Source organism: Strix aluco, chromosome 1 (assembly GCF_031877795.1).
Source record: "Strix aluco isolate bStrAlu1 chromosome 1, bStrAlu1.hap1, whole genome shotgun sequence".
Lineage (NCBI taxonomy): Eukaryota > Metazoa > Chordata > Aves > Strigiformes > Strigidae > Strix > Strix aluco.
In genome coordinates, this window is record NC_133931.1 from 127925954 (window position 1) to 127951120 (window position 25167).

Consider the following 25167-nt stretch of genomic DNA (forward strand, 5'->3'; position numbering starts at 1 on the left):
ACCCAGAATTCTAAGTAACAAACTTTCAAAGAGTTTACTGAATCAAAATCCTTCCTGAATTATCTCCCAGGTTGACTTATCACCAATACTTTTATTTGTTTCATAGGAATGAACAGAATTTTCTGGAAACCTGTGCCAAATGCTGCTCTCATGCCGAATCTATTCCCATGTTAATTCTAAGTGATATTTCTCCACTGTAACTGAAACAGAGTAGACAGAAGTACCAAATCTTTCTTATCCCATTTAAGTGAAAAGTAAGAGTGATGCCATATGTTTTTTAGTGGTGCATCAAAATAAAGGGATGATACCTGAATCCTATTCTTTCAGAGCTGTGGTAAAGAAAAAACTTTAAAACTATCTACAGATGAAGACATAAATCTCTTGACCTTTAAAAATCGATAAAAACATCAGTGACATGATATTTAAAACTGTGTCTCAAGTTAGTACAAATGTGTACCACTAATAAAAAAGAAATCAATAAAAGAAATCTACAGGATCTATAATTCCATTTTGGATTACAGCTGGTGAAATATCTTGAGTTGGCCAACACTGTACAAATATCTGTGTCGAACATCAAAGGTATTTTCAGCAAAAAGGGAGATAAATATTTAAAAAAAAGAGAATAATATAGTATATATTATTTAATTTTGATCATTCCCAAACATAATGATCTGTTTTGCTTTGGACAAAATTAATTTAAAGAAAGTTATAACATCCCCAAAGAAACATATTGTTCAGTTCACAATTAAAGTTTAAATATCACATAAAAAATCAATTCATAGATAGGCTGCTGCTCCAACTCATTACCTATTCTTTTTCACTTTCCTGAAAGTGGACCAATGTTGATTCCTCCTGCTTCATTCTTTCTCAAGAACTTCTAGGATGAAATTTGCAAGAACTTCTTTTGAAAACTGCATAAAAATGGAAAGAATGTTAGGATTTAACTCCTTCAATCATCAGTACCATAATTATATAACTTGTGTTGTTTGATGCTCACCTGTGCTTCCCAGGAGCTGCAATTTACATTAGTGTGGGGTTTTTTGGGTAGTGAAGGGGAGGCTGTGCATTTTTTTTCTGAGATGAGCGACTTGTGTAACTCATGAGAAACTGCTGATGCAGACAGCTTAGCAAGTTTCAAGGAAGCGATTGCATATTTATGTGGAATAGAAGAACATTCACATTTGCATTAGGTAGGATATAAATAAATCTGAAGGGCTTGTCTTCCCCTAATTGTATAACATTTTAACTTTATCAGTAGAATTTAGGTAATATAACCCTCAATTTAGAATGCATGAAAATCTTGATGTAAAAAATACACAGTATCTGTTTCATGGGAATAATCAAACCCACAGTAGTCTCCTTCTCAACTATATACCTGTGCCCATGCATATGATCAAATAATTTATAATTCTCAAGTGACTGGATTAACCAACTACTTGCCATGTCTGTCACTGACCACATGTATTTTCGTAGACCACCCAATTGCAGAACACAAAAGTATTAAATTATTTCAGGTCATGATACTGACAGAGTCACAGTCATAAAAAAAACCCAAGCTTTTCCTCCAAATCCGCTGGGTCTTTTTATGAAGACCCTAGTATTAACTGAAGGAGCTGTTACTTTATCACAAAGCATGTTCTTCCTGACCTATGCAGCTTCTGCAGGAGTAGACTTCTTGAGCCTGTTCAACAGTTGAATGGTGAGAGGCATCTGTATAAACCAAGAAGAGTTTGGGGGTGACACAGTGGTTATATTCAGCACCTGAGCAACTGGCATCCTTGTCTTTGCCACAGATTTCTTCTGACACAGAACGTGCTCCGCTTCACTACTATAAATCCATTTATATGCAATCAGTTTCAGATGAGGAACCATAGCAAACATCTGCACATCAAAAATCAGTGTTATGTTTTGTGCTTTCTTCTAAACATCATAAAAAACAACATCGGCCAACTACTCTCTGAAAAACAAGCAGCAATGTTGAAAATGTAGTGTGTAAAAATCAGCTAGGATAAAGAATGACCTTTTGTAATTAGACAATTACATGGCCTACAATGTTAATCTATTTTTAATGTCTATTATTTTTGCTGTTAACTGTGGTTTGTAATTTTAAAGAGAGACTGGAAGCACTTGGATGTAAACTTTTCTGGCTAAGTTTGTCTGATTATTCTTTGGAAACATTTTTTAAATGAATGACTGCAGATTCAGCCTCACTAAGTTATTTTACAAATATTTGTAGATTGCAAAATTATTCAATATATCAGAACACATTTTGATGTGAAATGTTTTGTTGTGATAGCAATGAAATCTGCAGAACTCCATTTAGAAACTCATTGAATATAGATATTTTCTTATTTAGTGTCTCTTCTAGAAGTTTTTAGAATTAGGAGAAATTAAACCAAAGTATTTATGGTATGAGGTAAGTCATAAACTTGCTCAGCAACAACCTGTCATTGTGAATACTAGATGTATTACAGCTGGGATCTCTGATACATTTTTACTTTTTTATACACTAAACATGTGAGTTTTGTCTGCTATATATACATCTCTGGCAATTTACCTCACATTTTTAAGAATGAATTGAAAATTAAACATAATATGGATCCTATAGCAGCTCTATAATGATATATCAAATATGATTTCAATCTATTACATATGTTTTCTAAAGACCTTCGGCATTCACTATTTTCTCATGTCCAATGAGAACTATTTTAAGAACTTCAAATTTAATTCATCCTCACTTGTGAAGACATATGGTGATTGTTCTGCCTTCAGATGCCTTCTACAACTCTTATACAGTTCATCCTCACAGTCTTGTTGTTCCTTTGGCTTTTCTTGCTATGGTAATATAATTTATTTTACATTAGGGGCATATCTACATGTTTTCAGATCTTGAATCTTAATCTGTTTAGATTAATCTGACTAAACCCAAGTAAACTGTGGTTGCATGAACTGTGCGGTCAGTAGATCATGGGGTGTGGTTGCTCCAAGCAGCAAAGGGGTGATGAGCAGATGAAGGCAGTATTTGCATAATGGGACCTGGAGAGAGTGTTTGCCCATGGCTTAGGAGCACATCTGAAGAGATTGACTTCTCTGTATTGTCGTACTTGCCCAATGCAAACATAGCTTCACTGAACATCAAAAGTATCCAACTGGTACAAAACTATCAAAAATTAGGTCTTCATAGTACTCTCCTTTCTGATTGTTTCCATTTCTGTGTTATTGTAACTTGGGCCAACCAATTTCCCTTATGTTTCAAAAATCTCCTTAAAACAACAAAATAACCAGTAGCAAATAAGATGTGAGGGAAAAAATGGAGCAGCAGAAAAAAATGTTTAACCTTTTCCCTTTGAAATTAAAAAAAAAAAAAAAAAGAAGAAAGCACAGGACAAGAACTTATCCATGTCATAACACAAAGCTTTTGGAGGAGAGAAATAGCTCATGTCCATGATCTGCTGGGCTTGTGCAGAAAGCCCAAATGAGGGCTCCCTTATTTGTCCCTGCTTCAGCAACATTTATTACAAGCAAGTGAACTATACTATAATTGCGACTTAATACGCAGTTTCAAAGTCTTTTGGTGGCAAACACCATCTTGGATCTTCTGATGGAGGTCAGAGTGAATGCCTGTGAGAACAGTCAGACCTATATTTGTTACAGACAAAAACATCCTTTATCATCTCTTTTGGTTGGTACCAAGCTCCAGAAGCCTCAATTTAGGAAAAGATCATTTCAGGATAATATGTCCAAGAAGGTGGCACCCATCTGACTTTGGCAATCGTTACTTTGTATGCTTTTGGAGAACTTACATTATCAGCCATCTCTGACTCCAATGGATATGCAATTCAGAATAGTATCTGCAGTATTCAGTAATTCAAATGCAAATCTGAAGCTGCTGCATTTTGAAATAATGCTGGTTCACAGACAGTTGGCTATGTCATTACACAGTTTGCTTAAAATAAATTAATAAAATAATATGGCACAGTTGCATACAATTATTTTTGATTACTTTCTTAAATATGTCCATAAAATTTTAGTGCCTGTTGTACAACACCCACCATTTTCCTGATCTCTTAACGAATGATTCTGAGTTACAGCACCTCCATCTTGTGGTAAACTTGAGAAATAAATCTTCCTTAATGCCATCTGACAAAAAGTACCTCTGAAAAAATTATGGTAATATAGATCTATTCAGGTTTGGACTTGGCACCAGGTCCTTCAGGAGGTTTGTTTTAGTACGATTTCCCTCTACCTCCAATCTGCACTTGTCAGCTGGGACAGTCTTCTTTGTCCATGCAGAAACCTTGTTTCTTACAGGCTAACAGCAGGAGGAACTTGTCTTCCCCTAAGGAGTCAGGGAGGTACTGTGCTTCTATGAAGTGAGAGCTAATGCTATCAATGAATGGCAGTATTTAGGCATTGAGAATTTTAAAGGTTTATAAATACCTGTCATGGAGGAGGCTTTTAATTATCATCATTCCATTCCAATTGTAAAGGTTTTTTCTTGAAGCTAAAACATCAAAGCAGAAGTTTTCCACTGCCACAGCTGACTAGCAGTATGAATGCACATGTGCGTGTGTGTGTGTCTGTATTTTGGGTTTAAAGTTAAATTTCATAATTTGGAGAAATTTAATATGAAAAGAAAATGTTTTTCAAGCCCAAAAAAAGAACTGTCCAAAACCTGGCTGGTCCCTGTCTGCATTCTTGGTAGACAGTGAGCACAGCTCAGACACCTACACTGGGCTATCAGATTTTTCAAAGTGCATTACTTTTTCTTCTTTGTTTCCACTGTTTTTTCTGGTTTTCTATCACTGAACTGCTGTGTGCTGTGAATGCAAGCAAATCAGCTAGATGTCAAACATGAAGTTCCTCCCACTTTCTACCCTGATACTGCAGCAGTGCTCTATTTTACAGGACAGGTCGAGATAATTAGCATCAACATACCCAGCTCCCTCACCCTCACCTTGTGTCCAGTGTGCTACAGTCCTGTAACTGTCTCGGATTTACTCCAGTATATTAAATTTTTGCTTATTCTGGGGCACTCAAAACTAGGCACAGTACTCAGGTGTGGTCTCACAAGTGCAGAGTAGAAGGAATTGGTAATATCTGTTGACCTGTTGCCTACAACACTGCTAGGAGAGAAGTATGATGTTAGCCTTCATCACCACTGGGGCACACTGCTGTCTCAATTCAGCTTTCTTCTCTAGGACCCCCAGGTCCTTTTCTGTCAGCTCATTTTCAGCCTGTTGGTCTCCAGTCTGTGCTGTTGCATGTTGTTACTGTGTACTGGGGGTTACTGTGTATTGGCTGCAGGAGGTTGCTTTTGTTGCTGTTGAACTTCATGGGGTTTCTGTCAGCTCATTTTTCCAGTCTGTCAAAGCCACTTTGAATGGTGATTCTACCCAGTATTTAAATAAAGAGCAACACATCATCTGGACCAGAAATTATAACTGCATTGTAATTTAAGAATATAAAAATTTCTGTGCTGAGATGTCCAATATCTTCTCTCTGACAATGGTCAACAGAGAAAAGTACCATAAACCAAGAAGATTTAAACTTGTCCTTGCCCTCCTCTGAGCTACTGACTCTAGCAAATCAGTAGCTTAGCGTCTTCTTAATTTGGTATATGCATTTCGACCTTTCTCTTCAGTAGCAGGAAAGAAACTGAGTCCATTTATATTTTTTTGCTGACAAACCTCCTGTAGCAATTAATTTATAATCTGATGATGGATTATACAAAGAAAGTCTTTGTTTTAAGCTAGCTTCCTCATAATGTCTTTGTTATACTTCTTGCATATTGAGAAATTGGAAAGAGTAGTTCACAGATCAGCTCATACACTATTCCTACTTCTCTAGTCCCAGACTATTTCACATTTGCTTTTAGAGCAGAGTGTGTTGAAATGTTTTCTGTCTTGTTCTTCAACACTTTCCTAGCAGTTTCTAACATTTGACTGGTGCTGTGCAATGAGCTGGCACTTTAGGATAACCCTTTCCAGGAACTTTAACATTTCTTCCTTGAGTGGCAATAGGTAATTAACCAACATTTTGGATGTGTAGTTTGAGTTATTTTTCCCATACATGTTATTCTGTGTTAATTGACATTGAGATTCATCTGGCATTTTACTGTCCTGTCACCTGCAAGTTCCTTTCGCAGCTCTCTGCAGTCAGCTTTACTCTAGACTACTCTGAACAACCCTGTATGAGGAACGGTGCACCACAGCAAAGCCTTTACAGGCAAAAATTGATTTGACTGAATCACTTTATTCAAAATCATAGGCTGAAAAGATTTTTATCCTTAAACATCTGTACACAGCTCCTGTTTGAGTTTTGGGGTCGTGGGGTGATGGAACACAAAACACAGCATTTTAACTGGCACATACCCTGTCTGTATTTCTGGAAGCTAAAAGCTTCTTCCTTACCTGGATTCATCATGTTTCCAGCAACTGCTGCTGGCTTTGGGTTGCTCCTGTGTCATCCACACACCACACACTCTCTTAACATAGCAGCAACTTCCAAAGCTACACAGACTTGTGAGTCACCTAATGTACACCCACATATCCACAGTTGCTCCCACACCCAGGGGTGGCTGGAGCAGAGAAGCTCCTGTCCACAATCCTTCCTGCATTCTTGGTGCTGCAGAACATTTATGCTCTGTCCTGGTCAACTGAACTGACTTGAAATCCAGTTTCTGCTCCAGGAGGGGCCCTCAATAACCAGCTTTCAAAATACTAATTTCTTTAGCTCTGTGCTGAAAACAAAAGGGTATCATCACAGGAATCTGCTACTTATTGTTGGGTTGCACATTAGCTGAAGAGCTACTTCCCTCCAGGAACTCCAGTCCTGCAAATTGTTCCATACATGTATATATGTAAAATGTTATGTATAAAAAATGTTATAGATACATGCACATAAGCAAACAATCATGAAGGAAAGGGGAAAATGTATGTGTGTGGAATTAGACCCTTAAAAGAATTTCAAAGATAGCACCTTAGTTCTTCAATCCTTTTCATTTCAACAGGACTCGGAAAAAGATAGAAAGTAGAAACTATTGATCATAAAAGTTAATGGTGATACTGTAATGCTCTGTATGTTCTATATGGAGCCCTTTTGCATTTATTACTTCAGATTATCACTTAAAGGATGAAATGTAAACCACTATCTCTAGCTAGTTTTATGCCTGCGTTACCATTTGCAACTCATAATTAAAAAAATTGCACACCTTTGCCTGCAAACACTGAGTGGACTCTAATAACTGGGTCTTAATCTCTGCCCATCCATTTTTGTTATCTGCATCCAAAAACGTTCAGTCAATGCTGTGGAAAAACAAACAAATAAGCAAACACAAAACTTTTTGATAAAATAAGAATTAATTTCCATGTTATCTCTACCCCTCTTTTTTGAAGTAAATTTCCCTAAAATGAGTTGTTATATCCATACATCCTTAGTGCATTTTGCATATCCTTCATAAAATGCTAACATGTTTTCAGGAAGATTGTATGCCTCATTCCAAAAAAATTATTGCCCATCTGCACAGTCTTGACAAAATATTTCATTCCCTTCCATTTTCACCTCAGGTTCAATGCTTCCTGCACTTTTAATTAAAAAAAATAAATAAATACTAACATTACCATTTCAAATATTACTTAATCTGACACTCTGCATATGAAATATGTTTTCTCTTACAGAAGTTAGATTCTACCATGGGGCATTAAAACATAGCACACTGTTTCTTGTCTTGAATTAATTCATGCTTAAACTCTGGGTTTGCATAAATTATATACAGAAACCATACACCAACAAATCTTGGGAGTGTTAAGTATCTGGAATTTATATGGAGGTCAATGAATGTTCTAACATTTCTGTCTGCCTCAGATAAGGATCAGGCCATCAGTCTGGAAAACCGTTATCTCTTTCTGCACTTTATGTCATATTTCATATTTTATCTCTAGGTTTACATATGTGTTTACATTATACTTAGCTCTCAAAATCAGAAGGTGCAAAGAGAAGTGCATTGGTGAGGATCACAGAAGGAAAAGCAAAAATATTGATTGTTTTCTCTCATTTACCTAAAAAGGCAATGCTTTTGGTATTATTCAGCAGTCTTTGGCTTACTTCCTCCTTATAATTGTATCTGTTTCTCATTGTTAAAGATTCCTCATCCAAGCTAGTCTATTATTTCTGGAATTTGTAGAAAGGTTAGTGAGTCTCTAGAGTTGTGATTACTTTTTCTAGCTGACATTTATTGATCTCATTACCTTCATGCTCATATTTCAAAAACTTTTTTTTTTTTTTTATATTTTGTTACCATTTCAAAGATGACAGAAATGCTGCAGTGCTCACTGTATTAGAACTGTATGTAATTAAAATTTGTACTCTGTGTTTCATCAGAAATTCACTGTCAAAACCTCAGCATGTGTTGTTTACAAATTAGATTGTTATAATTAGAACACAAAATGACTGCAAAAATAGAGACTGAATTTATATTTGAAACCAACATCTATTTTATTTATGCACAGAAAACTATGACATTTTTGGCCATAAGCAAGTTGCTAGAATACCATATTTTGGATGAAATCAGATGAAATCCACACCTGTACAGATGCCAGCAAGCCCATGAACCACTTAAGCACATTTTAGGAGATACCACTGGGGAGGCAGGAGCTCTGCAATTCTGTGCTAGCTTTTGATTTGGGAGTGAATTTCACCTTTTGATTTTATTGCACTTTTCCTTTCTCTATTATTAATTATCACTGAAATGTAAGTGATTACAACAGTATTATCAATTTTCTTCAAGGTACAAGGAAATCTTGCAATGACTTGAATGGAATTTAGAGAATGCTTGAAATGTTTTAACCAATTAAGGAACAAAACTAGACCATAATACACTCCAAAACCTCTTAGCATACTTGTCTGGTTTAGAGAAAGTATGTTGGTGTTAGTCTTAAAAAGAGCTATTTTTTCATAGACACCTAATAATGTGAAGGACTCCATGTTCAGTAAACATCTGAATTCCAGAGGATACCAGCTGACAAATGCTGCTGTCAATTTGAAATTTCTCCTGCACCTTTCATATCTTTCTTTATAAAGTCTTTTTAAAGGTTGTCTGCCAAAGTATTGACGTGGACAGATGATGAAATTCTGGCAACAGGATACACACAGAACTAACAGGGTGATCTTGTGGTAGCGCATAATAAATACTTTCATGGAAACATGAAGATCTGAGATAGCTTAGATAGTACAGTGGTTTAATGAATGTGAACATCTCAGACTCAAGTTTCTGTACCGCTTTGCTGAACATTGCTAAATCAACTCCCTGTCATTGAGTTTCCTAAAAAAAATATAATAAATTGTCACTTTGCTGAAGTGGGGAAAGAAATTGGTATAGGTGTTGACATTTTAAGCATTTAAATATGTATTTCTGTATTATTCCATTAATATATGGATACAAGACACATTTATATATATAAAATATATATGCTATATGTATATATTTATATAAAATATATATATGTGTATTAAAAATGCATTTTATTGCTGGCACTTAGCAGACTTTACATTTGTTTATTATTTCCCAAGTTATATGAAAGAGTTGCTTTCTCCTTGCCATTTTTTATCAGAAGGGGCTTAGTGAACTACCATATTAAGTGGTCCTCTCCATACAGAAACTGTCTGTACTTCCTTATTGTCACTTCCTTCTTATGACCAGAATGCACAGAGTTCCCAGGTCAGTGATCTTTATCCAACTGGTGTGATATCTCAAGCATTGCACCTCAACCCTCTCTTTTCCCAAGCTGAATTCTCATTCACTTTGTAAAAAGTAACGTGACTCCTTCTCTGAAAAATGTGACTTGAGAGTCCTTTGTAAACTGTATGTGATCTTATGCCAATTACTAGGCCTTAAAGTCTGAAAATGTAGCCAGAGAAAAAAATAACATATATGTGCTGACAGTCTATGGGTGCCTTATGGCAATGCTAGTGCAAGACAGAAAGGGTGATACTAACTTGTCAAGCTGAAATTGTCTATGGAAGTCGTTGTAAGTGTCTGTGTGTTAGCATACAGCTAAGTACATTCCTTGAGGCAATGTAAGATAAACTACCATTGTAGATAATACCAAAGGAAAGGAGACACCTTACTCTGCCAATGAAAAAGTCTACATGACGGAAGCTGCCTTCATCATTCCTTTGTAATGGGAGTCCTCTCCTGTTCCCTAGGCTGCTTCATTGTGGTTGTCCTTGGAGCACTCCTTGAAACAAATGAATATAAGCAGGAAAAGGGATTGACAGCTGTGATTATGTTGGTTAATGAAATTAATGTATCTGTGGCTGAAACATATGCCGACAGCCGCTCTGTCTATCTGTGGATATCATGGCTACCTATGGAGAGCTTAAGCAATATTTTCCTTCTCTTTACATTCTTTTAAAGTAATTTTAAAATAGCTGTTCTCCAGTTAATATTCAATTCTGGTTCCTAATAATAAAATGCAATAACTTTACTCACCTTTTAGATATTAAGGCCACTAGCACATACAGTGCTAACCCCAGGAGTTCAGCTTGATGACCATCGACGAGCAATGAAAAATGTGAATCATTGCTTTTGTGGATGTCCAACAAGTAATTAAAGTTTTGGTGGGATTTAGCAGTAAGAAGATGTAAGAAAACTACAAGATTTGGAATGCAAACCATATTCTTCCTTTAGAAAGAGATTGATGTATTAAATATTTATGCAAACATAATAAATTGGCAAGTGTATGAAAACACTGCTACACCTTCATCTCTTTCATATATCACCTTCCTGAAAAAAAGGATTTGCTACTAAAACAGAGTTGGAGCTCTGCTGCATAATTTTCCTACCAATGGTACTCGCCGTTATTCTTTCTATGTCCATCTTAATTTAGGTAAAGAATATAGCTAACAATAAGAAGAAATCAATGAATATTATTTCTGAATAGAAAATGGAAGATCTCTTTACATCATCGGACACATACTCTGGAAATATTGAGCTCCTCTTGCAGGATTAATGTCCTATTTGTATTACTGACCTATTAATTTAAGTGAATAGCATGTCCAGCAGCCTTCTGAAAATAACAGATTTCTCGCATATTTTTAACTGATTATGAAATCAGCAGTCTTCCCCAATATCACCTAGTAATACTTAGCATTCTCCTTTATGACTGTGGTTATACTGTTGAGTAATTCTCACAATAACTCTGAAGGAAACATTATATTGTCTTTTTTTAGTGATAAAGTAATGCAGAGAAGTTGCTGAATGTCATGTAAGGGACATATCAAAGAAAAGGTAGAGTAAGGATGAATTATTTGAATGAGATTCTTATTCAACTATATGACTTTCTTAAAATCAGCGGACCATGAACCGATAAGAAAAGTAGGGCATGATTTACCACTCTTCACTGATATATACACATGCACTTTGGTTTGATCATCATGAAGACTGCTGTATTTGCTGGCTACACAATTAATAGCAAGCTGTAGACTATAAAGTGATTGTTCAGCACTTAGACATTCCAAAAAGCTCCATCCAAAGTAAAATGGTGTCATTGATTCTGCATGGACTAGAGAGTAGAATAACTTAGCCATCAACGCTTCAAGTGTATAAAACTTGAGAGATTAAAGTTTTGGGTAATAGAAAGCTGCTTACGTAAGTGATTCACAAGAGGAATGTAACTACTATTTAGATAAAAAGAAGCAGACTGGGATTAAAAATGTTTGTATAAGCAGTATTATGTTTACTTCAAATGGAATAAAATAGGGAAGGGCTAAAATATTCTAAATTAATTAATGAAATAAAAGACAGATACAATGATGCTTTTATTAATAGTTACCTCAGGAAGAAAAGGACTTTGGGGTCTTTTAAGATTTAGGAAAAAAAGAGCAGAGATTTGAAGTTGTCATTTCACTGAAAGCAAAACAAAGCAGCGTTACACAGACCAGCTCACCTTGTATTTTTACATTCACCAGGAACTCTAAATAAGAACCAAACTTCACAAAATGTTCCCCAAAATATATGCTGCACTGCAAAAAACAAATAAAACATTCAGGCTAAAATTTATTCATGTGATCTACAGAAATGCTGACTGTTGCTGGTTCTAACTTACAAAGAATTAGGACTCTTTTGGGATATTAGATAATGTCTTCAGGTAGAATAATAGGACAACTAACGTAATAGGACGTTCCAGGCTTCTGTAAGTTTGTTACCATACATGAACATACTTAACAGGTGAAAGTTTCTAGAGGAATTCTCATTCTGTTGACCTCAAAAACTGTCATTGGTTTCAGTGGGGCGGGAGTTCCCTTTTCATGTGAACCTGAGGAATTAGCTGTAGTTATGGACCACTAGAATGGATTGAGGAGTTAGGGGCTGGATGGATGGGTTAGAGGAACTGAGAGTGGATGAATAGGTAGTTTAAGCAGTTATAATCCAAAGATCTGCATATATTGCCAGGACTTGATTTACAGCTTTAAAAATCTTCTTTATGTCTGAAGATAACATATACTGTAAAGCTACACTAAGACATTTCTGTTGTATGTCAGGAACCTCACTGTGTGTTTTTATACCTGAATTATCTTGCCAGGATGTTGATCTCACTCACTCACTTACTCAGTACCATGAGGAAGACCACTTGTAAAAATCACAGCAGTATTAGAGTATGTTCTTGCTATAGGGTTCACTTGGGTTTTTCTGCATTGGAAAACATCTCATGTTAAACTAACTCAAGTGAGAATAACCAGACTGTGAAACAGTATTCAAGCTGTGTGTCTACACACCCTCTGTTCTTGTTTGATTGCTAAAGTAATATTTCTAGAGGTGAAGTGCCAGAAGATTCTTTGTACTCTTTGAATCTTCTCATGTCTGGAGGCATGGGAAAGGATGTCTTTGTTCTTTCTGAGCACAGTAAGGGCTTGTGGAAAACATTTTAGGACTGTGGCCCTTGAGCGGATCTAGCCTGTATCCACACTGAGGAACAGTTATGTTAGCAGTGAGCGAATCATGCTAAGTGTAGCTTTACAGCAGAGAATATCAGTATAACTGACTTTGTGTGCAGATGGAATTCATGTTAGGAGCAATACTTGCATTACAATTTAAATAAAATTCACAGTGTGGACAAGGTTTTAAGGGTATGTCTTACTATCTAACGCTGCAAAGAAGCATATGAATTAGCTCAACCATTAAAAGTAATAGGACTGCGTTAACATGGTTCTCTGCTGCCTGATTTTCAGAGAATGTTTATGTCAGAACTAGCAACTTTAGAGCAAAGTTGGGTATTTCAATTTGACACTACATTGTGCAGAGAGGACAATCCCTATAAAGAATAGTTAGAAAATGTTTACAGACTTTGGGGGGGGGCGCAATAAATGCTAAGTAATCTTTATTAATGATAAAAAGCAGTGTAAACTGAGAGGATAGATGAACTGGAGAACACTTCATTATTCTAATCATCATCTTTTAGTGACAGCTGACCTGCTTCTCCACTTCCTTGCATCTTGGAAAGTCACTAACACTTCTGTAAAGAAAGCATAATGTTCTGAAAGGTAGTATTTTACTACACGGTGCTCAGCTGAAAATTACTTTATGAGATCTAAGGTAGTGAAGGATTGGACCCAGATGAAACTACTAATAGTTAAGGCTCATATTTCTACATGACCATTGATGAAAGAGAAGGTGCAGCATCTCCGGAGACTTGGGGGAATGTTCAGGGAGTGCTATAATTAATATCTAATCATTCCATTTGACAACTCTTAATCTCATTTTCTCAGACTTACGTCCTACAGATTGTTTATAAATTAGATTGGTGGTCATAGTAACTATTCCCCTGAGTTTGCAAAGTGAAGCAAGCCTAAAATGACTTCTACTTTTCACAGCAGGGTCAATTGAGCACATCATCCTTCTCAGCAGGATAAAATGAGTACTGTGCAGCCTACTCTGGGGCAAATCATTTCCCTTTCATACAATCTTAGTAAATGAACTGTGGAAGACTATAAGTTTAAGGAGGAAAGTACTGTCCCTTGGTCTAGAGTAAAGCTCTTGCAGTTTCAGCTTGTGCTGAAGCTCCTCTGCAGGTGACATGGACTGGCCAGTCTGCCCACGTAGCTGCAACACACGAACACGCATCTCCATTGTATGCATGTGGTGTGGGTTGCCTTCTGTACCCTCTCCCTCACCTTGTAATAGAACGTCATCAGCTCCGTGGAGCAAAGAACTTTCCGCATCTCTTCACAACAGAAAAGAAACTAAGACCTCTATGCAAGTCATTGAGATGTACATTCTCTATCTGTTCTGAGAAATGACAACTGCATCACAGGGAAGCAAAGTTTTGAAAAGTTCATTGCATTGCCAGAGAGAAAAGGTGCTTGTCTTTACTTCCAGAACTGCATATTCAGTGCAGAGTAGAAAGTCAAGCTGCAGACCAAAATTCAAAGTGAAGTTAATATTTTTATCTTTAACAGGATTTCAGAGGAGTTATTTCAGAAAGAACCTGTAGTTAACAAAACATATAAATTATATGCCAACAAGAATAAATTTCAAGTCACTCACACAACTGCAGCTTGTAGGAGGAAATCATCATAAAAGCTCATTTTGGCCACCAAACTAGCAGTGAATAACTTTTTTCAGTACGGTAGTGTAATTTCTCAGAAGCTCCTCTCCAATGTAAATTCTTACTTTGGGTCTGTTGCAGGCACTGTATAGCTCCCAGGCCCCAAAGCCTGATCTGTACTGATTGATGAGACTGTTTTAAATCTATGAACCACAACACCCTTTGGCAAGGAGTCCCACAGCTCAACCACACATTATGCAAAGAGCCAAGTTCTTTTCTTTATTTTGCACCTGGGTTTTACCAGCTTAATTTGACCCCCACCCCACAGTTTTTCACATTGCAAACCACTGTATCATGGTTAACATGAGGGTGTTCTCAATGTTACTTACAGCTTTGGTTATTCCACGTTCAGGTGCATTTTGTTTTCTTTATGACATATTTTTATTAATAAAATACATAATAACAGTTTTGACCATTTGTATATATGTACATATACACACATATAATCTAATTCTATATTGTATGCAAAACATTCTATACTAAGACTGTACAACACTATTTTACATATACAGCCAAAAAAATGACATTTGATTTGTCACGACCTTTTTATCAATACAGTTCTGTGGCTTGTGTGAGATTTTATTTATGTTAGCTTCATAGAAAGATAGTTCTTGAGAGGCTAAAATTAGTATGAGCGTGGCTTATCAGTTTCATTCACTAAATATCTGAAAACAGTGGCTTTTACAGGATTAAATGAAAAATCCGAAATAATTCTTATCTACAGTTTAAAGTAATCTACTTCCAAGAAATGAATGATCTGTGGGTGACTACCAAGGCCATGTGATTTATTGATTTATTTCTATCGACTTAGTAAGCAGCAGCGCGGAGACAATACTTGCGACCCGATGAAAAGCAGCCGAGTGTGCCCAGGCGGTCCGAGGTACATCGCGCCTGTCTCTTGCAGAAGGGGAAACGCACAACCTCTTTCAGCTATTTAGTGGCGGAAGAATTTCGCACCTGCGGTTTTGGTAAATCATTTAGGTCGTAAATGACACCCACCGCACACCGGAATTCACGAGCTTTCGGTGGGGGACGATCGAGACTAGCACAGCCACAAGCTGGGGGGGGTCGGGGCAGCTGCGCGCAGCCCTCGCCTCCCTCCTCGCTGCGGTCCCGGGCGAATTTGCGCTTCCAGGCAGCAGCGGGAAGCGGAGCAGCGATGTTCCCGTCAGCCCAGCACCGCGGGTGGCTGCGGGGGGCCGGGGCCGGCCCACGTCCCCGGCACGGCCGCGGGGGGGTGTTCCCCGTCCCGCTGCGCACCCCGGAGGGCGGGGAACGGCCGCAGCCCCTGCCCGGGGACAGCCGGCGGGACGGGGGAGGAGAGGGGATGCGGGGGAGAGCTGGAAGCGCAGCCAGAGAAGGGCCGTTGCCTCCCCGACACCGAAGGCGGGAAAGTTGGGCGAAGAGGAGGAGGAGGAGGAGGAGGAGAAGAAGAAGGAGGGGGGCGGCCAGCGCGCCCCGCCGCCTCGCCCCCTTCCCCGATCCGCTCCGCCCGGGGCTGCCGGCCGCGGCCCGCTCCCCTCCCCGCACCGGCGAGGGGCAACGTGTCGTCGTCGTCGTCGTCCTCCCCCCCGCCACCGCCCCCTCCCCCGGCCGGCTGCCGCCTCCGCTCCGGCCTTACCCCTCCTCCGCCCCCTTCGCACCACGCACCGCCCCCCCCCGCCGGCGGAGGTGAGGCGAGGCGCGGCGCCGACTGCAGCGGCGGCCGGGGAGGACGGGGGCGGCCAGGGCTCTCCGCGGCGACCGGCTGCATCCACCGCCCGGCCCGGCCCGGCGGAGGGAAGAGCCATGGGGCGCAGCCGCCGCTGGAGCTGCCGCGGAGAAACTCCCCTTCGGCTGCCGGCTGCTGGTGGCCTGGTTTGAGGAGGAGGAGGGCAGGAGGGAAGGGGCCGTAGCCGCGGCGGAGCGTGCAAGTTGCGCTGTGCCCTTCTTCTTCCCGGCCCGTCTCCCGCCCGCGGAGCAGCATGCGGACTGGCCTCCGCGCCCCCTCAGCTCCGCTCGGGCCGCCGCCGCCTCCAGCGCATCCTGCTGCCGGCAGCGCTAACCCGGGCGCTGGATGAGCCGGGAGGGGGGAGATCGCTGCTGCGGTTCCGCCCGCTCCTTCATGCCGGCTTCTGCTCCGGCGGGGGTAGCAGCACCGCCGCCGCCGCCGAGGAGGAGCCGGCCGGCCTTGCCCGCCGCCGCCCGGGGGGCCGGGGCGCCCCCCCCGCCCGGGGGCCCCGCATGGCGTGTTACCTGGTCATCAGCTCCCGGCACCTCAGCAACGGGCACTACCGCGGCATCAAGGGCGTCTTCAGGGGACCGCTCTGCAAGAAGGGCGCTCGCTCGCCGGTAACTGCCACCTCCTCGCTCCCCCCCTCGCTTGCCCCCCGCACGGTAGGAGCCGGTGCGGGCGGACGGGTGCGCTCGGGGCCGTGGGTGCCCACGCCGCGGGGCTGCCGGCGCGGCGCGGCCCGCGGGGGGGCGGCGTTGGCCCGCGCGGGGCGTGGGCGCCGGCCCGGTCCCGCTCTGCGGGGCGGCCGTCGTGGGCGCTGCCTCGCCGGGCGGCTCGGAAAAGTTTCTGCGCTGGCGGCCGCCTGCGTGGGGCCGAGGGGACGGGGCTGGGGAGGCGGCGCCGGCCCTCCGCGGTGCGGCGCGGGGGTTGCCCCTCAGTCGCCGTTCCCCGGGGACCGCGCCTCGGGCTCCCGCCGGCGGAAAGGTTAATTTCTGGCGCTTTGCGGGAAAGTTGGAGGCTGCGAGAGGGGAAGGCGCCGGGTCGGCTCCAGGTGTCGCGGGTTAGGACCTTGTCCGAGGTTTTGGCGCTGCGGAGGAGGAGGAGGGAGGGGAAGCGGCCGATCTTCTGTTTTCGGCTGCAAAAAAAGGAACGCGCGCGTTCGGCTGTGGTGTGTTGCGAGCTACCTGTCGATTCTGACGTCTAGGCAGAACACGCGTGAAGTTTGGGGAGGTCCTGCGGAGACCAGAGCCCCGTCGAGCTACCGTGGACGGTCCCTCCGAGTCGCTAAAGGCGCTTCATAGGGGCGGGCGGGGGCCGGGCTGCGGGCGGGTGGCCCCGCGGCCGCCGGGGCGGGGGGCAGTGGGGTGCCCGCAGGGAGCCGCCCCGGGAAGGGCGCCCAGGCAGCGCCGGGGCGGTGCAGCCTCTCCCCCGCCTAACGAGGGTGGTGGCTTTTACGGTAACTGTGGTAGTACTGTAGGCGTTTCTGTAGCCGCGACTGAACTTTCCCTGTCAGCGTGCCGAGTCTCGATCCGTGAAATACGGAGGGATACGGACCGGCCAGGCTTGCGGAGGCTCCCTGGCACACCCCCGCCCCACTGGTGGGACTCCCTCTCCGGCTGTGCCGGGTTGTGCCCCATAACGCACCAGCACCCCAAACACCTTTTGGAAACTGCGTGTGATGACAAAGTCTCGGCTTTCGGTTTCTTGACTTTCCATGACGGAAAGTGACAGATGTTTCATTATACTTCTAAAATCCCTTCGGTGCCGTAGGCCGGCGCTCGGCTGCAGCACCGGCAGGTTCCCCCTTGCCCTGCTGTATCCTTCGCGTGCAGCGGAACACAGCTGCGCCCAGGTAGCATCAATCAGAGGCTGGCTGAGCTGTGTTTGTGCTCTCTGACCCGTGGAGCTGATCCACCCTTGTGTGTGGAACCTCCCAAAATGCGGGAGACGTTAACTGAGATTTCTGTACAAAATTACAGAGCTAGAAAGGAAAAGACCTCAAAGATCTGAAGCAGGAAGAAGCTTCATTGTAAATACTTCGTATTTAGTAGAACTTTAACAATCGATGCTCAAGTCGAGGAGTATCAGAAGGTATTACCTCCAAATAGTGTTATATTCCAAATCCTTCAGTTCCCAACTTCTTTCCCTTTCTTTCTAACTACCTAGTGAGTATGCACACCACTCTGCTCAATCTAAAGACTTAATGAAATAAATGTAATTGTCTGACTCCATTAACAAATCATCATGTTTAACGTAGTTTTGCTACCAGCTGGGAGTAATTTTTGTTTAAATGCAAATATCAGAGAAAAAGACAAACAAATAATTGTATTGATGGTTCTTATTGCTTAAAGGCATTTTTTTTTTTAAAAAAAAAAAAGGATTTTGCTTTAAATTGAAGCATCTTTGTCTGAAGCCAACTATCTAGGGTTTAGTGGAAAAGGAGAAAAATTTACAAAGTTGAAAATAACCTCAGGTCTCTTTCAGGTGAGCTTTCCAGAGTTTGAAACAAGTAGCAAGAGCACTTTGTATTGCTTTTCACTAAGATACAGAACCTCTTGGTTTTGAGATTCACATGACCAGGAGTTGGGGTGCTTTATGTGGTTTGGGATTTTTCTATAGAAAGGACTGAATTTTAGCAATCCTTAGCTTTCATTATGAATTCTTGAGGGAAAACTTTCACCTCTCCACACACATCTTTTTTTTTTTTTTTCTTTATTTCCTTTTGCTTTTTTTGGTGGCCACTATTTGAAGCTAGTCAGGCTTTAGAGGTGATAGGCTAAGTCCTCTGGAGAGGGAGTGGTGGGCAGCTCGTGGAAATAAAAGTACATGATAAATTAATGTTTTGTAAATGCTGGGTAATTGTAGCTCTAGAACTCATTTATATGTGTTTGATATTTAGCATTTACTACTGTTTTATATATGCGGTTTTCATATTTTCATATGGGAGTCCAGACTTCAGGAGAAAAATAAGGGATACTTAGTTGGCAAAGTAGGTAATAGTTTGCTATTAAATACTGAAAGCAGTGATTCTCTAGAGTAATCTGCATGTGCCCGCAAACTTTTAACTTTCAAGACCATCTCCTTCTTGCTCATCAGTGTGTATGAAGTTGGGAACTGTGAACTGCAAACACCACCACCTGGTTGCATTTTTGCATTAGGGATGCAGGAGTCCTGCATACTGAGATTTAGTATTGACTGAGGTAGTAAAATTGTTTTTAAGCACGGGGAAAAAACCCCACACAATGCAAACAAACCCTCCAACTATTTGTATTTTCGATAAGCTATGGGTTAAGCTTGGGACAACTTCTTATGCAAGTCGCGTTTATTTGTATTCCCTGTGCTGTGCTTGTGTTTTTATTTAATATCTCCTGATTATAACTTTGAAAGATACAGGTTATGTCTTGAAGTCATCTTTAAAATGCTGAACTTGGAAGCAGCCTTGAAGATTTGATTTTATAGTTTGTACCATTAAACAATCTTATATTTGTACACCATGAGCTATCTTATGCATGAGTCTACGTAGTCTTTAGTGGATAACATGTACCTTTCTGTTTTTAAAGTGTTCTGTATTAACAGACCATGAAATGTCAGTAGACTTAAGGCTATGCTTTAAGAAATGAGAACAGTGGTGAATATTTTAAATACCTTTATCAAATTTCATGGCTATATGAACAAGGATTTTTCAGTCTGGATGTTTCTGTAGAAGGTATTTAGCATACATCGCTATTATTGTGTCAGAAACAATTCTGGTCCTTCTTGCTGGTATGCAGAGAGACCTTTAGCAGTAGCAAGAAGAACAAGATACGGAGGACTAAAAAGATAATACACTTTGTGTATGTGAATGTGTGGTGACATCATAAAATATTTTAAAACTCCTACCTTTCCTTTGCCCACTTTCACATGCTGGTAAAGGGACTAGCTATGAATGTGCTGAAGCTGGCATCTGAAGTTAGCAGTAATGAATTCAGAAAGAGTGGAATTAGAAGCAGCCGCCAGTGAATGATGTATCAATGGAGTTGTGACTTGCACGGGGAAGGGAATGATGAGTTTGAGCATGGTGCCAACATAACTGAGGATAGTGGACAGTAAGCTGAAGAAGGAAGCTGCTTATTTTAGAGACCTGATTCTGTGCTTTAAGCTTTTTTATTTTATCTGGAAAATTATGTTCATGAACATATTATGAGCCAGTTTTCTGCCTCTGAAAATTGGTATTTAATGAAATGCATTATGATACAGAGATATTGCATATACTTCAGACTGATTATATTGTCTATAGGATTTTTGAGTCCTGAATAGATTACATTGATCAGTGTACTGGTTTTAGTTTTTGCAGTCATGATAGATATGCTGTAATATTCACCTGCAGCCAAACCTGCTCAGAGGTTTACTGCCACAACTCACAGGCCTAGCAAAGCTGGCACTGAAAAGAACTTGGCTGTGAAACTTTCAAAGAAAATCTTCCAGGATACAGCAGAAAATGGTGTTGGGAATTCAGCAGATGGCCCCCTTGCTTCTGAATCATTTTTGAGACAAGGATGTTATTAGGGGGCACTGTTCTGTTTGTGGCTTTTTAAGGTGAGATATAAACAGTGTCTCGTTTACCACTTGGTAACAACATCCTTTTGTATTTTGAAGGAAATAGAAGGCTCAGAAGACCCAGTGCCTTAGCCAATTTCTGACTCGGCTAATTATTCTTCTTCTGTTGTTCCCTGCAGCTTCAGCTGAATACAGTATTTTTCACTACTTCTCTAAGCTGTTTTCTAATAAGGCTGTCAAGCAGCTGCTCTGTTGCACTTAGTGCTTGCCTAATTTTGTTGGGGTGTGGGGAGTGGGAAATGCCTCTCTGTTACACAGAGCTACCTTTTGAAAAGCACAGCTCTCTCACCCCAAGTCCAGAGGCTTGAGTAGTTCTAAGTAAGTACATTGCAGGTACTTGGAAACGATGACTGTTTAGTTGATACTGAGCCACAAACACGCTGTTCCAGCACTAAAGAAAGCGTAACCATGACTGAATAGCACCTTGTTAACTCTTTGTAGCAGATAACAACACTGGGCACCTGGAAACTTAGAAAATTTAAGGGTGTTTGAGGACTGAGGCACCATAAATAGAGAACAGGAGGGCCATGGCATGAGCAGCTCTCTTTGTGTCTGCCTCAGCCTAATGGGGAAACGCTAGCACAACTGAATCTGCGACAAAGAATGCCAGTTTTGTGTTTGCCACCAGTGAGGAGAGGTGTGTGCCAAGCACAGTTGTGAGAAAGCAATTTAAATGCTAGACATTGTGAATGTGTATCATGTGAAATGTGGTCTAGGTGGCAGCAGGTTAAAAGGAGGATCTGCCATATATCTGGGTGATCAGCTGGAAGACCAAATAACTTGTGAGTTTCTGATCATAAGCACTGCTGATCCTCAGCACTGTGGCTGCACCCTCAGCAGCACTGAAAGTGGAGAGGAAGGGAATGCCGTAGGCATTACCAAAGAAAATACATGGGAAGTAAGATTTCAATTAAGAAATATAGTCTAAAGGGACCAATAACGAACCAGCAGCTCCAATAAATAAACTGGTTTGGGTAGTTTCTATGAAGGAAAAGGGGCAAAAAAATCGACTGTACTAACAAAATAGTGTAGAAAGGAAAAGAGGGAGAAATAGCAAAAGAAATGGAAAGTGGTACTTTCACTCTTCTGTGCCAAAAGTCTCTGGCAGCTGCCTCCAGCAGAAGTGGCCACCTGCCAGGGGGGATCCTGCGCGCTCTGCTGAAAGCGTGGAGCTAGCTTGCCAAGGTACCTGCTGCACACAAACTAAGGGAAGGCACTGCTGCTTAACAGTTTCTCATCTCATTCATTCCAGGCACTTTGTGTCTCAGAGTGGGCTGAGCCTGTTTCCTACCAACCCTACGTCCTCCACCGTGCTGGAGAATATGAACATTCATGCAGCCCACACTCAACCTCATGGTGATCTTATTTGCTGATTTTGTGGTTCCTATTACTGTGCTTTCAGTGCATTTCTGACACGTGAGAGACAGAAAGAACTTTCAGAAAATATGAATGTGTTTTTAGCCACATGTAACTTCGCTGCTCACGCCTTGTATTAAACCTGTTTTTGTGGTACATATTGCTTTTGAGCATATTTTGTTTCTAATTCAGTCAGTGGATAGCACTTTGTATATAGCACTGCAATTAAATTTAATCATCTTCAACCAATTTCTGCTGGGGCCATTTCCTTCATCCACAATTAGCTGTAATGTTAAACAGGTGCTTTATGTTTGACAGCGCCTTTCCAGCATTCTAATATTTTTATTGGTCCCTCAATTGAGTTCTTAAAACCAGATCGATTTCTCTCTTATTTTGCATGTGGCAATGCTTTTTTGTCCATTACTTCCAGAGTTATTGCAGTTATATCCATTTGCATTCTCGCTTTCAGTTCATACACATTTTACTCACCCAGAGCGTAGCAGTTGTGTTTGTTTTGGTGTTGTTTGTTTTTTTTTTTTTTTTTAATTCTGCACCGTGTAGAAGTTTGAAAATGAATGTAGGGACCTAGTGTTTGTGAAACAGGTGCTCCCTTGGATAGTGAGTTGAGCTCTTAATCAGTCTCTGTGCATTAAAGGCTGTTCCTCTGCATGTTCCTGCCCTGCCTTCTGGACTCCTGCCCACATGTGCTGTCCATGGTAAGCACTTGCCTGGGAGGATGCTTCAGCTTCTTCCTCTGGCTAAATGATCGTTTTGTTTTGGCCACTTAACGACTAAATAAAGTGAGTAACTTTGTTTATGCAGATACTTTCATTTGAGATTAGATTCCTTGCATAAAAACTGCGGTCAGAAGATTCTCATAATCTGAATCTACCTATTCCCTGCTAAAAAGGATTTGCGGAAGCTCCCTGCAAGAGGTCTCTAAATGGAGAAGGAAAAGAAAGCTTTTAAAGACTGGCTAGAGTGTAGGCATTTTTCTCCTACTTGGGATTCCTTGATGGACTGCATAGGCTCTGGCTACAAGGCTTGAGGCTTTTTTGGTTTGGTTTTTTTTTTGGTGTTTAACACCAAGAACCTTTGTTAAGTCTTTTTATTACATCTCAACTGATTATTTTGGAAGACTTAAGTCATCATTACCTGCAAATGTAATTTTTCTCACTTGTATTAGGAAATGTGTGGGGTGTATTAAGAAGAATGTGGAAAAATACTCCCCTGGGGAAAATGTTGACTTTTCTGTGGAATAAACTAGAAATTTGAAATATTTTTATCGGCCTGCTGAAATACTGTTATTTTAAAATGCTGTAGTACACTGTGAGAGATTTAGTTTTACCGCTTTATGTGTCTGTCCACCTGGATAAGCCTGACTTCTTATATGGGCATATCTTCCATGATGCCCTCAAGGTCTTCACTCTGGAAGACAGCGCACCACATTTGTTACACAGCAGAAGCTGCAATCCTTCTTTTAGAGCTCAGGATTTAGGATCTTACTGTGAAAGTGGTTTACACCTACCACAGTAAAAAAAAATAATCATGGATCAGGGATAATTTATTTAAAAGATCAAATTAAGTTTATTACAGGGTCAAGTCAATGTCAGAGAGAAGTACAGATGCATACATGGGCCTTCAGGAAACAGAATTCCAAATGTAACATGCAGCACAATTAAAATCCAGTTTGTCCCTCCAAGGAATTAAGTGGTCTTCACTGGGGAAAAACAGTCATTTTGCAAACATACGTGCATGCAGAAGTCCATGCATGCAAACATTTCTGAATAACAATAAGAGGATCCTTTAAAAGAGCTTTTTAGCATTCACATCAACAGTTGCAAACATGTCTTTTTCAAGATTCAGCCAGCTCTGGTGTTACCCTTTGAACCTTCAAAACTCTGAATGAACACTATTAAAATAACTTGATTTATGATGATAATCTGCACAGGTGATACCAGAGGCAGCTACTGAAATGTTAGAGCTAGATATCCAGAGTTCACTCCTGCATTTCTGTATTTTATGTGGGCACATATCACTGCTTGTCTTGTACAATCAACTACTGCGCATGAGTAACAAGATTTGTCATGGGGTACGTACACATGCCTGAAAATGCTGTTCAGTGCTCAGAACGTATTGTTCTGTACCCAGTCGTAAGACACTTTAATGACAGCTTTTTGTTTTTTTTACACTAGACTAAATTTATGTGCATACTGGATAAGATGTAAACATCATCATCAAAATTTTGTCCCAGTTTCATAGTTACGCATAATGATAATTGGCAAGCTGGTTCGAGTAAAGAAATAGAACCATTGCTGGGAGATTACATGCATCTCCGAAACAATTCATACATTAATCAACTCTAGTTGATATCAATTTTTCAATTGATGTTTTCCCTGGAACACATTCTAAAACAGATTTAGTGCATTTGTGTCAACAGAAATATTCTATCTATATTCTGCTCAGACTGAACTGGAGTGATGTATTTGATGTTGTTGAGGAAAATTCTCAGTTGTAATCGGCTGTAAATCTGCAGCCTGCATTTCCAGCTTGGATTGTAACATGTTAGGAAGGCTTGTGAAACTAGACTGGAAAGTGTAAGGACAGAATTTCCTAAAATACACCCTTTGATAGCAAAATATTTGGTAGATGGGATTTTTGGGTTAAAATTGCAAATGAAATCTGTACGAATACTATGATCAGAGGGTCTGCTAGAAACACAAACTCTTATTAAGCTGTTCAGCGTATTTTTTATTTTTAAAGAGAAGTTTTCATATTCAGATTTTTATAATTCTAATTTTAGTAGTTTTTTGTGGGTTTCAGAAGTGAGAATTACAAATCATTTGTCTATACTAATCTTCATTTTTCTGTGCTAAATATTACGTCTTCAGTGGA